Source organism: Peromyscus leucopus, chromosome 3 (assembly GCF_004664715.2).
Source record: "Peromyscus leucopus breed LL Stock chromosome 3, UCI_PerLeu_2.1, whole genome shotgun sequence".
Classification (NCBI taxonomy): Eukaryota; Metazoa; Chordata; class Mammalia; order Rodentia; family Cricetidae; genus Peromyscus; species Peromyscus leucopus.
Window position 1 is genome coordinate 130,519,154 of NC_051065.1, and position 13,303 is coordinate 130,532,456.

Below are 13,303 nucleotides of genomic sequence, written 5' to 3' on the forward strand. Positions count from 1 at the left end.
CAAAACTGAAAGAATTTCCTTGTGATGGTTAGTGTTGTCAAGATCTAGAGTCATCTCAGAGACAAGCCTGGGAGCATGCCTAATGAGGTGAATTGATGTGGGAAGACCCATTCTAATTGTGAGTGGGACTGGTTCCTGGTCCTGAGATGGAGAATGTGAGCTGAGCACTTTCAAGTATTCATTGCTGTTTCCTGACTAGGGCTGTGATATGACCACACATGTCACACTGCTGCTGCCTTGACTTCCATACCATGATAGACTGTTCCTCAACCATGGCCTGCCTCCTGTCTGACCTCTGCTTCCTGGTCCACCAAACTGTGAGAAGGTAAGGAGTCCCAGCTTATACTCCTACCAATGTGGAGGCACCAGACCATGCCTTCCCTCCATGATGGGCTATAGACAGCTGTTAAGACTGTGAACAAAGTAAGCTTTCCTCCCTGGAGCTGTTTCTTGCCATATGATTGGCCACACCAACAAGAAAAGTAGCAGTACTGGTCATTTATGGCATGAGCTCATGAAATAATTATAAAGAAATAGATAGGAACTTGGCCTTTATCTGAAAAAATGCGTCCATTCTATGTACCAAGTTCCTCTCTGCCTGGACCTTTGACTTGACAGCCAGCTCACAGGCACTAGAGGGCTTTTACTGATTCACCTGCCATGCACTACACCAGTCACATGGCTCTCCTCCCTCCCTCCTCGCCATCCCCATTCCAGTAAGGGTCTAGTCGAGAGGCAGCAGCATCTCAGCCACCCATTGTCTCGTAAAGTGAGACACACACCTCCCTCCCTCCCTCCTCCTTCCTTCTCCCAATTCCAACCATTCCTATCAACTTTCCTCAAAGTTCTCACCTGTGGTTTTCACATTTCCATGTATCCAGTGATATAATGATATGTGGGGTCTTTTTTCTGATTTATATACTTCAATTTTGTAACATAAGAAACAATATAAGAAGGCACAATATACAATACCCAATCCCATTGTCAACTTAGGTAGAGGGTGGAGATAGTCAACCCTTTGTTTCTTGCTTTAACTAAGACAAAAAGCATGAAGCAGTAATGTCTGCCCGGAAGGCAAAATTATCTACTTCCTCCCTTCTATGGTATGCTTCATCAGTTCTAGAAGAGTTAAAGCATTATGTACCAAATAGCAGAATGAGCCTGGACCATGCATGGCTCTCAGACTGCTCAGGAAAAAATTCACATGTGTTTAATGTTATTTTTCTCTTAGGATATTCTAGTGAAAATCAGGGAAGATAGACATGCATGTACATACACATACACACATATATGTATGTATTTGTATATAAATTACATGGTGCAAACATATATGCTAACATATATAATATATAAACATATCATATGTGTAATATATAAACATTATATACAAGGCAGCTGGAGTGTATGTGTATACATATATGCATACATACATATAAAACGTGCATCTTATATATAGAAATCTTAGACGTCCAAAATTATTCAATAAGCTATCAAGCAATTTCTCTGTGAAAAGCTGCCATTCTCATTTAAATTTAGAAATTCCTTCTTTGACAAGATATAGGTACATTTTTGTTTAATATTTAGCTATTGACGGGATGGTATTTCTTTTTCAAATGACTTGACAATTATGAGAAGTGAGAAGAGGAACTCAATTTGTGCTTGTAAGAGAGGTTACATCTAGGGAATGACCAGTTTAGGCAAAGGTTATTTTTTGAAGACCAAAACACACAAAAAATTATCCTATGCAAGTATGAACATGTGTTCCTCTAGGCCAAGATATATTTATATGGCTTTCTCCAGAAATAATTAAACATAGAAAAACAAGTAGGTATTATTCATCATTGCTGTCCCTAGTTACCTAGCAATTAAAGCTATTGATTAATTTACACACTTTGTGGAAAAGGCAATCATTAACTTTCAAACACAGCTAGCAACACAGACACTCAATCATGGTGGGATGGCTTCCATGGCATAATTATTTCTAAATAAACACAGCCCCTTTGATCCATCCCTTTAATGCAGGCAGACGTTCTTGCCTTTGAAGAGAGGCTCCCTTGATTTACAGGTATGAAAATGACATAGTCAGATCTGAAATAACAGTATCTTATCTAAATCAAATCCATATTCTTCCAATGTCCACTTTAATGAGGAAGGCAAACATTATATGTGGCTAGCATTCACTGAGCCATCCTCTGGGCCAGGTTCTATGGAAAGTCCATTTAATGTACTAACTTACTGCATTAGTTCTCTTTCCTGCTATGGTAAAATTCCTGACAAAAACAACATATGGTAGGGTTGATTTGGACTCACAGTTTGAGGGCACAGTCCATCACAGTAGAGAAGTCACGGCAGCAGAAGCCTAAGGCAGCCAGCTATGGTGCATGCCCAGTCAGGAAAGAGAAGGAAAGGCTGCTTCAGCCTTCTCCTTATGCAGTCCATGGACCCAGACCATGGAATTGTGCTGCCCACATTTAGGAAGGGTCTTCCTACCTCAGTTAACCTACTCTAGATAATGCTTCACAGATATGCCCAGAGACTTGTTTCCACGTGAATCTAGATCCTGTCAAGTGACAGTCGATTCTAGCCACCATGCTTAACTATTACTTCTACATTATCATGAGTTAGGTGTCAATGGCCAGCCCATGTTATAGTGAGAAAAAAACAAGTTTTAGAAGGATTTCATATGACACTTCTTGAATGTCCAGGAATCAAATACAGAGTTGAATTTGCCTGACATCAGAAGATGGGCTGTAGAATTATGAATTATGCACAATTATGATCTCTCCGTACTCTGGCATACCCAGGACAAGCTCTTTCATAATGCACACATGCATGGTCTTTTGTAGAGCTCACTCACCTGCTCACTATTGAGGAAAATGATTCACATCAGCAAAGCCCATTTAGCTACTTTTATCATATATAAATCTCCTTCACTGTGTATAGAAGACTCACATGAGTCATAGAACAATCTTCCATCTAATGTTCCATTTTGAAATAGGAATTGTTTGACATCTCTTTATACTATACTAATGTTAAACTTAAAAAGCAATTTTAACCTAGATATTCTGCAATCAGACATCTTTTGCAATGAATGTTAATGTTTGTTTCATATAAATGTAGTACCATATATATTTATGTCTGTATGTATGTATTTCTGCTTCTTGAAATGTAAAATGCAAGCTCAAGAGTCCTGAGATGTATGTGTCCAATGGAAACGACCCTGGTGTGCTTGGAAATTTATTTTAACTTATTCATTAAACATTCACAATCCCTCCCATCACCTAATCAGATATTCTCCCTTTTCAGTGTCTTCCCATATTAACCCTACTTTCTGACAGTTTGCCAGATTCTCACAGACTTACAGAATTGACAAAACACACAGTGAGAAACTGTCTTAACAATGTGCAAAGTTTTTCATGTATTTTATTGAAATATGTGCATATTACTTACACGACTGCTTAATAAGACATAAAACTGGAAAGTATTCAAATGTTAATGCCCAGGCTGCTGTCATCGTCTTCACTCTTGTGTACTTAAATTACTTTTGTTGAAGAGAAGAGAAAAAGAGAAATAAATTAAAAGTTCATAAGTATCCTGACTACAAAGTCAGGAAAAGCAAGGTGGGCTTCTCAATTAAACCAAACTACGAATACCATCATTCCATCTACAACCACTCAAGACTCTTTCTCTGGCCAGTTATACACACGAAGTTAGTAATACTATGCCAGAGAGTTCAAAAAAAAAACAAACAAACAAACAAACACAGTTCTGATGCACAAAGCTTAGAGGTTTCAAGGTAGAAGGAATTTGAAGGGCTTTGGGTCCCCTCTCCCTCTATTTCATAGATGTAAACATGAAGACTCCATGTCCCCAGAGGATGTCACGGAAAGAATCAAGGAGAACGGATGTCCTCATTTTACCCGGTTCCTCCATGACACATGACCTTATTCAGATAAAAGCCCAATATCAGGCCATTGCTTTCATTTTCCCCCTATGGAGACAATGAGACTATGCACATTGTCTCCATTCAGTCAATTAATGGAGCATAAATGAAGCTGGTGGTGTAGTTTGCTTCTCCGCTGCTATGATAAACACCATGACAAAAAGCAACTCGGGGAGGAAAGGGTTTAATTTGCCTTACAGGTCACAGTCAATCACTGGCAGGAGCAGGACAGGTGCTCAAGGCAGGAATCTGAAGACAGAAACTGAGTAGAGCCCACAGAGGTGGCACACTGCTTACTGGCTCCTTCCCTCTGACTTGTTCAGATAGGTAGATAGATGGATGGATGGAAAGATAAATGATTAATGGGTAGATGGATGGATGGATGGATGGATGGATGGATAGATAGATAGATAGATAGATAGATAGATAGATAGATAGATAGATAGATAGGCAGACAGATAGACAGACAGACAGCCCAGATCCACCTAACCAGAGATGGCACCACCCATAGTGGTCATCAATCATCAGTCATGAAAATGTACTATAGACATACCCAAGCTGATAAAGGCAATTCTTCAATTGAGATTCCCTCTTCCCAGGTATGTCTAGGTTTGTGTCAAGTTGACAAAAACTAGCCATGACAGCAATTAATTTGAAAATGTAACTAATAAATGAAAGAGTTTTTTTAAGCTCCCTTCCACTTTAAAGATGATTAAACATGTGTCTTTCCATGATGCCTCAAAGAATTTAAGACAAATTTGTTTCTTTAAATACAAACTATAAAATAAAAATACATAACAAAAACTATAATTGTTAGTTTATAGTTTTTATAGTTATATATGGTAAACTATAAATATATGTCAGACTAGCCTGGTTCAGATGGAACTGTAAAGCAGACACTGACCTCTATAGAAGGATTGTAATGGCCACAAAGGAAAATACAATTGTATGAGCTTCATCATCCCCAAGGAAAGCAAGAATTTTATAAAGCTTGACTGTATAAGACTAATCTGGAGCCACATTACAATTCAGTGGTAGACCACATTTGGCAAATGCAAGACTTAGGACATAGGTCCCAGAAACAACAACAACAAAAATTAATATCTTGCTCTGTAGACTTAACTAGTAAATTTTGTAGGTATCTCCGGCAAGTAGGCTACTAATCATTTCCAAGAAAAATTTATAGTAATTAATTTAATCCCTTTAAAAGACTTGAACCAAATAACATGGGTATTCTATAACATGTTCTATAATACTAAATACATTTTTTAAAATATGACTTATTTTCTCATTCTATTTTCTATAAAAATTTTAGAAATAATAAATCTGCTTTCTTGATTCTCTTTTATTCATTTTCCTTTGTCTTAAAAAAATTCATTAAGAGTTGACTACATGCATATGCCACCTGTTTGGGTTGGGCTGTCCTACCACTGGCCACCAATCAGACTGGACTAGTTGGCTAAAACCTGCAATCTTTTTAAGGAACTCTAAAATAGCTCAGCCTTCATAAACCTAAGGACCTGAAGACCCCATGGGAGAAGCTAGGTACAATGGCACATGTCCATAATCCCAGAGCTGCAAACACAGCGGGGGTGGATCCCTGGGGCACGATGGCCAGCCAGTGTAGCCAAATCAGTGACCTCCAGGTTCAAGGTGAAATACTTTCTCAAAAAATAAAGTGATACAAGCTGGAGAAATATCTGAGATAGATTCCCGAAAATCTATCCACTTGGGAGGTCATACATAAAACAAACTAGAACCCTTTGAAACTTTCTCAATGGACATGTGAGCAGCAAAAGACGACCTTATACAGGCTTGAACACATTTAATCTTGGGAAATCATGGAAGGCTGAATGTGATCATAGTACTTTACATTTATGTATAAAGATTCTATGCCACTCACTATTATTTATAAAATATGATAACAAAAATTGGAAAAATTAATCTTACAGGTACAATATAATCCTCGAGGTTTAATTCAAATAAAGATATGTTCCTTATGAGCCACAAATAATAGCTATAAGCATTTAGACATCACAGTAAAACTTTGATAATTATGCCAACAACAAACTTTACTAGCAATTGCTGGGATGCCATTTGACTCTTTTCTTGAGCAGACTTCAAGGTTTCTTCATGTTTTTGATACAGCAGCAGTAAAGGCCCATTAAGCCAAAATTAGTTCCTTCTGGTCAAGAGGATGAAATATCTGGCCTGGGTCAGAGACCTAACATTCCATTTGGGCTGGTCAATTACCTGGTCAAGGGACCACCCTAATAAAGTGGGGCCACCCCTAGAAAGGCAGGTTTACCTTCAGCTGTGCTAAAGGCAAAGGTGGAGAAATTATCCCTTTAATGAGATAGTGTGCTTCTCCTTACCAAAATTCCCAGCCCTAGCTCAGCGACTGACAGAGTGGCAGCCATGTCACTTAATAAATCTGAACACTTTTCTCAATTATTCAGGAAACCTTAACTTTTCCCTTTCTTCTATTTTCATTCTAAGCATGCTTTACCTACCACTCTGGGTCTCTTTCCTCTTCCTCTCTCCTCTCCCCCCTCTTTCTCTCTATCTCACTCTATCACTCTATCTCTCTCTATATCTCTTTCTATCTCTATCTCTCTCCCCCCCTCCCCAATCACAGCTGCTAACATGTAGCTGACCTGCATTCCCATTCAAACAAAATGGCTTTTTTTCTCCTTTCCATTCACCGCCTCTGAGCATCTGCTGAGGTTTCCAGCTTACCTGCCCTTGTGTTTTCTTTTAAATCCTAATAAAGTTATCCTTGGCTCCTGTTTGATTCTTAAATTGTTTTATTAAGGAGATTAAGAACCCCAAGAGAGAATCTCAATTTGTCCAGTATCACTTTCCTATGAATCAAATATCATTTCTCTTTTCAAATGAGGGTTCTCTAAAAAGTGCTGAGTAAAAATAGTCAGCAGCATGGTCCTTGTGTAAAATGTCCTGGGATGCAGAAAGAAATTGAGCAGCATTTTAGAGGCACAGTTCAGTTTCCAAACCGCAGCATTCATTTGGACATGCTGATCTCATTTTAGTGACTATAGTGGGCATTGAGACGTTTCCATGATGGCAAATTTGTGAGTTTTCAGATGATTTTTGAGACAGGGTCTCACCATGCAGCTCAGGCTGGCTTTGAACTCCCAATCCTCTTTCTTCAGTATTCCTAGTGCTAAGAGTGCAGATGTACTGCCAGGCATGGGGGCACACACCTTTAATTCTAGCACTCAGAAGACTGAGGATGGCAGAGCTCTGTGAGTTCAAGGCCAGCCTAGTCTACATAGTGTGTTCCAAGACAGCTAGAACTACATGTGAGGCAGAGAGAGAGAGAGAGAGAGAGAGAGAGAGAGAGAGAGAGAGAAGAGAAGAGAAGAGAAGAGAAGAGAAGAGAAGAGAAGAGAAGAGAAGAGAAGAGAAGAGAAGAGAAGAGAAGAGAAGAGAAGGGAAGGAAAGAAGGAAGGAAGGAAGGAAGGAAGGAAGGAAGGAAGGAAGGAAGGAAGGAAGGAAGGAAGGAAGGAAGGAAGGAAAGAGGAAAAAAGGAAGGAAGGAAGGAAGGAAGGAAGGAAGGAAGGAAGAAAGAAAGAAAGAAAGAAAGAAAGAAAGAAAGAAAGAAACAAAGAAACAAAGAAACAAAGAAACAAAGAAACAAAGAAACAAAGAAACAAAGAAACAAAGAAACAAAGAAACAAAGAAACAAAGAAAGAAAGAAAGAAAATGTGCAGATGTGCACCATCGTGCTTGGCTCCAACCGAGGCTTGAGGGATGTTTTTTACATCCTTACTGGCTTAGAACTTATGACAATCCTCCTACTCAACAAATACCAATACTATAGACAAGAGCCACCACACCCTGGCTATGAGTTTTAAGGAAGCATTTTTCCACCTGGAATTAGTAACCATGAGGATTTGACATAATTACAAGCACTATTGGACTTTCATTTAGACACCATTTTCAAGACCCAGGAGAGAAGGCAAGGCTTGGTGAGGGTGGAGACAGCAAGCAGTCGCAGTGAGGCTGATCCCAGCCTTACTCTCGGCTTTCTGTTGGCATGAGCTTGCCTTATTATTCAACTTCTTCAGTGAGTTTACTCCCTGTGAGGTCACTAAGTTTCCCTCTGTTTCTAAAGATAAAGTATCCAAGAAATTTTCCTGTAAGAATCCTTATAAAGAAACATGAGAGCTTTTGTTTAAATGCTGGATTTTATTAGAATCTTTATTTACTCAGATAGAGTTCTTCATTGCATAAACCTTAAACACATTTACCTAAGAGAGAGAGACAGAGAGACAGAGAGAGACACAGAGAGAGTTCTTTACGCTGTTGAATTAACTGGAAGCAATTTTTCCAATAATATTTAATAGTCCTCATTTCTCTTTGATGAGCCCCACTGTCACGAGCGTTTTGGTAGCATGTGCCCGTGGAAGTAAAGCTTTCCTGTTTTAATTCCCCAAGCGAGAGGGAGCTGCAGAGAGCATAACGGAGCCACCACGAAGCAGATGGCTTTCATTATCTACATAAAAAAGCTATTTATACTGGGAAGTTAAAAAAATGAGAAACAATACTCATGGTATAAACATATATTTTAATTAAATTAGAGCTTGAAAAGGAATAACAAGTGATTATTAAGTGTCAGTGAAAGTCAAGTTGACATTAAAGGCTGGATGTGGAGAGCCTGGGTGCCTCTGGGCCGGGCTTAAGGAACTGCAGTCACACATGGATTGTGTAATTGATCTCCTACAATAAATAGGCGGGGAGGCATGTCTGACAGTGGTGCAAGTTCCCTCACGGGATGATAATACACAGTGGGATCCTGTGTTTGATCAGGAAGCACACCCTGCAACACTTCCAGACCTCAGGTCCAGGACTTTGACACAGAGACACAAAGGCTAACCTGAATTTCATTTCTTACTCTGTCCTTACAGAGGGTTTTTTTTTTTAAAAAAAATAAATAAATAAATAAAGGGACTGTAAACAAGGGGTAAACAAGTCTTGGGTATGGAGCTGACCAAGTTAGCAATAAAAATGCAGGCCATGCTTACACTTAAACATGATTTTGCCTGAGGTCCAAATTAACCGAGTGTATTGAGTCTCTTGTATCGAGTTCAGCAGCCATAACTGGGTGCCCAACCTACCTCATCGGTTTCCAGCCTTGTGAATTCAGGAAGATGTTTGAATGGCTCTACAGCTCAGTATGATGGGGAGAGTTCAACACACACTTACAGCTTCGCCTGGTGACTAAATGAATCATTTATAGAGCACATAGAATTGTGCTCAGTATATTGTGAGCATTGTATGTTTGCTAAATATTGTTCCTGTCTTGAAGGAAAAAACTAAGCAGTCAAGAGGAACATCTTTAGAGCTTGTGTGGAAAGATTTCACTATTACCAGATTTAGTGGTGCATACCTTTAGTCCCAGCACTTAGGAAGCAGAATCAGGCCAATCTCAGAGTCTGAAGCCAGCCTGATCTGCATAGGAAGTTCCAGGATAGCCAGGCTAAATCATGAGACCCTTTTTCAAAAAAGAATTTTACAGGGTCTCATTATTTCTATAAAATACCTATAAATAATTACTAGAAGACTATGTACCTCAAATCTTCTACCATCACCTTTACTTTCTTTCTCTGATCACCACATGCTGCACAGACGTTCCCTCATGTCTCTTGTTGTTTGCTGGCCTCTTCTCTACCAGCTGGAGTGCTGACCTGAGAGCCATGTCCTCAAGTCTCTCGGGATTACTCAGCCCCACACTGCTCAGGTAGTGTGCTGCCACCACCCCTCCAGAAGGGGATGTAGTCACATCTGCAACTGAGGCCTGAAGGAACAAAGCCAAGGAAGCCAGGCACTGGAGGTCAGTGAGCAAAAACTCGGGCAGAGTGATGAACAAGGAAACTCGCAAAGAGAGCTGGTTGACCACCTAAGAAAGAAGACTTCATTCACATTTCAAGGGGAAGACTGGGTTCCCAGGAGACATTTTTAGCAATGCTTCCTAAAATTCTACACACCCACAGTCAAACTGACTCTTCCAGTCTCAGTTAACTCTGTCTAGAAACTTCCTCATAGAAATGCCCAAAAGTTTGTCTCCTCAGTAATTCTAGGTCCTGTGAAATTGACAATCAAATGAGTCATCATAGTGTGCTTCAGAGACCCTCAACTACATCTGCAAACCTCTAATCCCAAAGGAGGCTCCAGTGGTGTGAGATTTCCCACAGACATATATCATCGATAAGGATGATCACTCAGCCACTGAAGAACAAGCTTAGAATAAATGCAAAGGAGCATGCTCACGACATGACAGAAGCTGAACAAAACAGGAAGAAAGGGAATTTGGATTTGTGAATGGAGACCGGCTCCTAGAAACATTAGCCTGCCATTAGCTAAGTTAAGGGGAATCAGAAATTGTTATTAAAAACACTACCACAAATCCCTTGGTAACTACCACTTCTAACCTTACAGTACCTTTTTATCATTTTCAACAAATAATTTAATTTTTATTTAAGAGTATGTGTGTGTGTGTGTGTGTGTGTGTGTGTGTGTGTGTGTGTGAAGGTGAGAACACAAGGTTGACATCAAATGTCTTCCTCAGTCACCACCTACCCATATTTTTTGAGACAGCAGCTCACAAGGAATCTAGAGTTGAACTCAACCAGACTGACTGGCCAGCAAGCTCTGAAGATCCACTTGTCTCCTTCCCATAGCACTGGAGTTAGGCGTGTGGAGCTAGCTTTTTTTCTGGTCCTGCGTGACCCAGGGTCAGGACAAACCTCTCTCACCCGCCAGTCCCACAGCCGCTTAGACCCAACCAAGTAAACACACAGAGACTTATATTGCTTACAAACTGTATGGCCATGGCAGGCTTCTTGTTATCTAGTTCTTCTATCTTAAATTAACCCATATCTACTAGTCTATAAGTTGCCACGTGGCTTGTGGCTTACCAGTATCTTCACATCTTCTCATGGCGGTGGCTGGCAGCATCTCTCTGACTCAGCCTTCCACTTCCCAGAATTCTCCTCCCTCCTTGTCCTGCCAATAGTTCCTGCCTGGCTACTGGTCAATCAGTGTTTTATTTATTAACCAATCAGAGCAACACATTTAGCACGCAGACCATCCCACAGCACTGGTGCTATGCCTGGCATTTCACAAGGATGTTGGGGATCCAGGCTCAGGTCTTCGTGCACAGCAAGCTCTTTGCCAGCTGAGCCAGCTTCCAGCCCACTACCCCTTTTCTGAGCCTTGCAACACGGGTCACTGTGCTGGTCACTGCTGCTTTGTATAAAAAAAATCAAACCAGTAACTCATGGAGCACAAAGTAAAGCATCCTGCAACAAATATGAATGGAATAATTAGGCTGAATCCCACCCAGTTGTACAGTACCAAGAAACTAGTTGTGAACTTCTTCAAATGTCTTGGGAGTTCAATTAGATAGAATGATGGAATTTTTCACAGTAAATACCTACAGTCTGGTCAGACAACCTTCAAGGGCTAAAACTTCTGACTCAGAAAAGTATCTTTTCCTAAAAATGCAAAGAAGTAACAAGAAGACAGCTGTGTTGATTCAGTTTAAGTAACAAGGCCGTGCTGTTTCGAATACCATTTAAAGGTAGACCATATGAAACGCGTATTTATACATTGCAATGCAGATTTTGTAGTTATTAAAAAAAAGTATCATGATTCTTTGTTTGACTTTCACAAGTTAGTCTGCAGTCATCTATCGAAATGTTGTTTTAAACAAACTCTTAGCTACTCAGAAGAAGTATGTCCTACCTTCCTGTGCTCTTGGCCTCACCTCCTCATCAGTCAACTGGGCTTCCTGTTAAAAGAGCAGGACAGATGTGGCCAGAAATGGACTTTGATCCAAACCACTTGGACACATCAACAGTTCTAATGAAAAATTTGATAGAGAAGGCAGCCATCACAGCTGCAAAATAAAACATTGATTAAAAGGTGTTGAGGTGTTTGATTGACCGGTTATTGGTTTGGGGTTTTGTTTTATTTCTGAAACTTCCTCTAGTTTTCTATAATTTCTGTCCCCCAGTACTCTGCCTCATCAAGAGTCAACAGAACATTTCATGATCCAATGATGGACAGATGGATAGACAGTGAATATAAGTAAAGGCACTCTCCCACAAGCCTGGTGGCCTCAGCGAAATCCCTGGTACTCATATAGTTGAAGCAGGGAACAGACTCCTGCAAATTGTCCTCTGACTTTCACACATACACAGAATCTCACACACAAAATAAACTGTGATTTAAAAATTTAAGAAATTACATTTCATTTCTGTTATTAATACCTCACAGGATGAGGAACTTTATATATATATATATATATATATATATATATATATATATATATATATATATATATAAAGATAGATAGATAGATAGACAGACAGACAGACAGACATAGATATATATGTAAAATTCCGGAACTCCATAATGAGATCTAAATTCTATGTTCTGTCTTTGTTTGGTTACAAATGTACAATCATTCATAAGAAAATAATTCCATGAAAGAATAACTATTAAGACAGGCACAGTGAGTCATGCCTGTAATCTCAGCACTCAAGAGGCTGAGGCAGGAAAATTTCTATGAGTTCAAGACCAATCTGGGCTATGTATTGAGTCCGAGGCAAGCCTGGGCTACAAAGTGTGGTCCTGTCTCAAAAACACAAAAATAAATTTTTAAAGAATGGCTGACTTTGGCTACCTATAGCTTCCCATGACCCTAATCAGTTCTATGGCTGAACCAAGGAATGCTAGAATCTAGAAATATTTTATGCAGATTTTTTATCATACACATTTAATTATGTTGTGGTAGATTTTACAGGAGATTAGAAAAGAGTTTCCAGAAGTGGCAGGGACATGTGAAGAGCCAGCTACCAGCTCAGGAGTCTTTGATTCTCCCAGACCCATGGAAGCAGGCAGAGAGAATGACATCATGGAAGGAGGCGGCAGGCAGAGAGAATGACGTCATAAAAGAGGAGACCAAGCCACAACTGCAGACCCTGAAAGCACCTGCTAATGCTCGTTTTCAAAAGAGGAAGCAGAGCCCTTGGAAAGAAGAAGCCACGTGCCCATGACAATCAGGTGTTTTATTCTCAAGAGGCGTCAACAACACTTAATACATGTTCATTGCCTGTTTGCTCAGTGGGTATCTATCAGCCACAGCATGTATTCGTATTGAAATTCCTCGAAGTTGGTGAGGTCTCTTATACCTCTAAGACATAGCACTCAAGAGAGTTAAGAGTATTTGGGGGGGGGGGATAGCCATCCTATGGTCGGTGAGCCTGACCTCTGACCTCTGACCTCAGAAGTAAAGAAGATTCTGACCTAATTACTACTTGGATAAAGGAT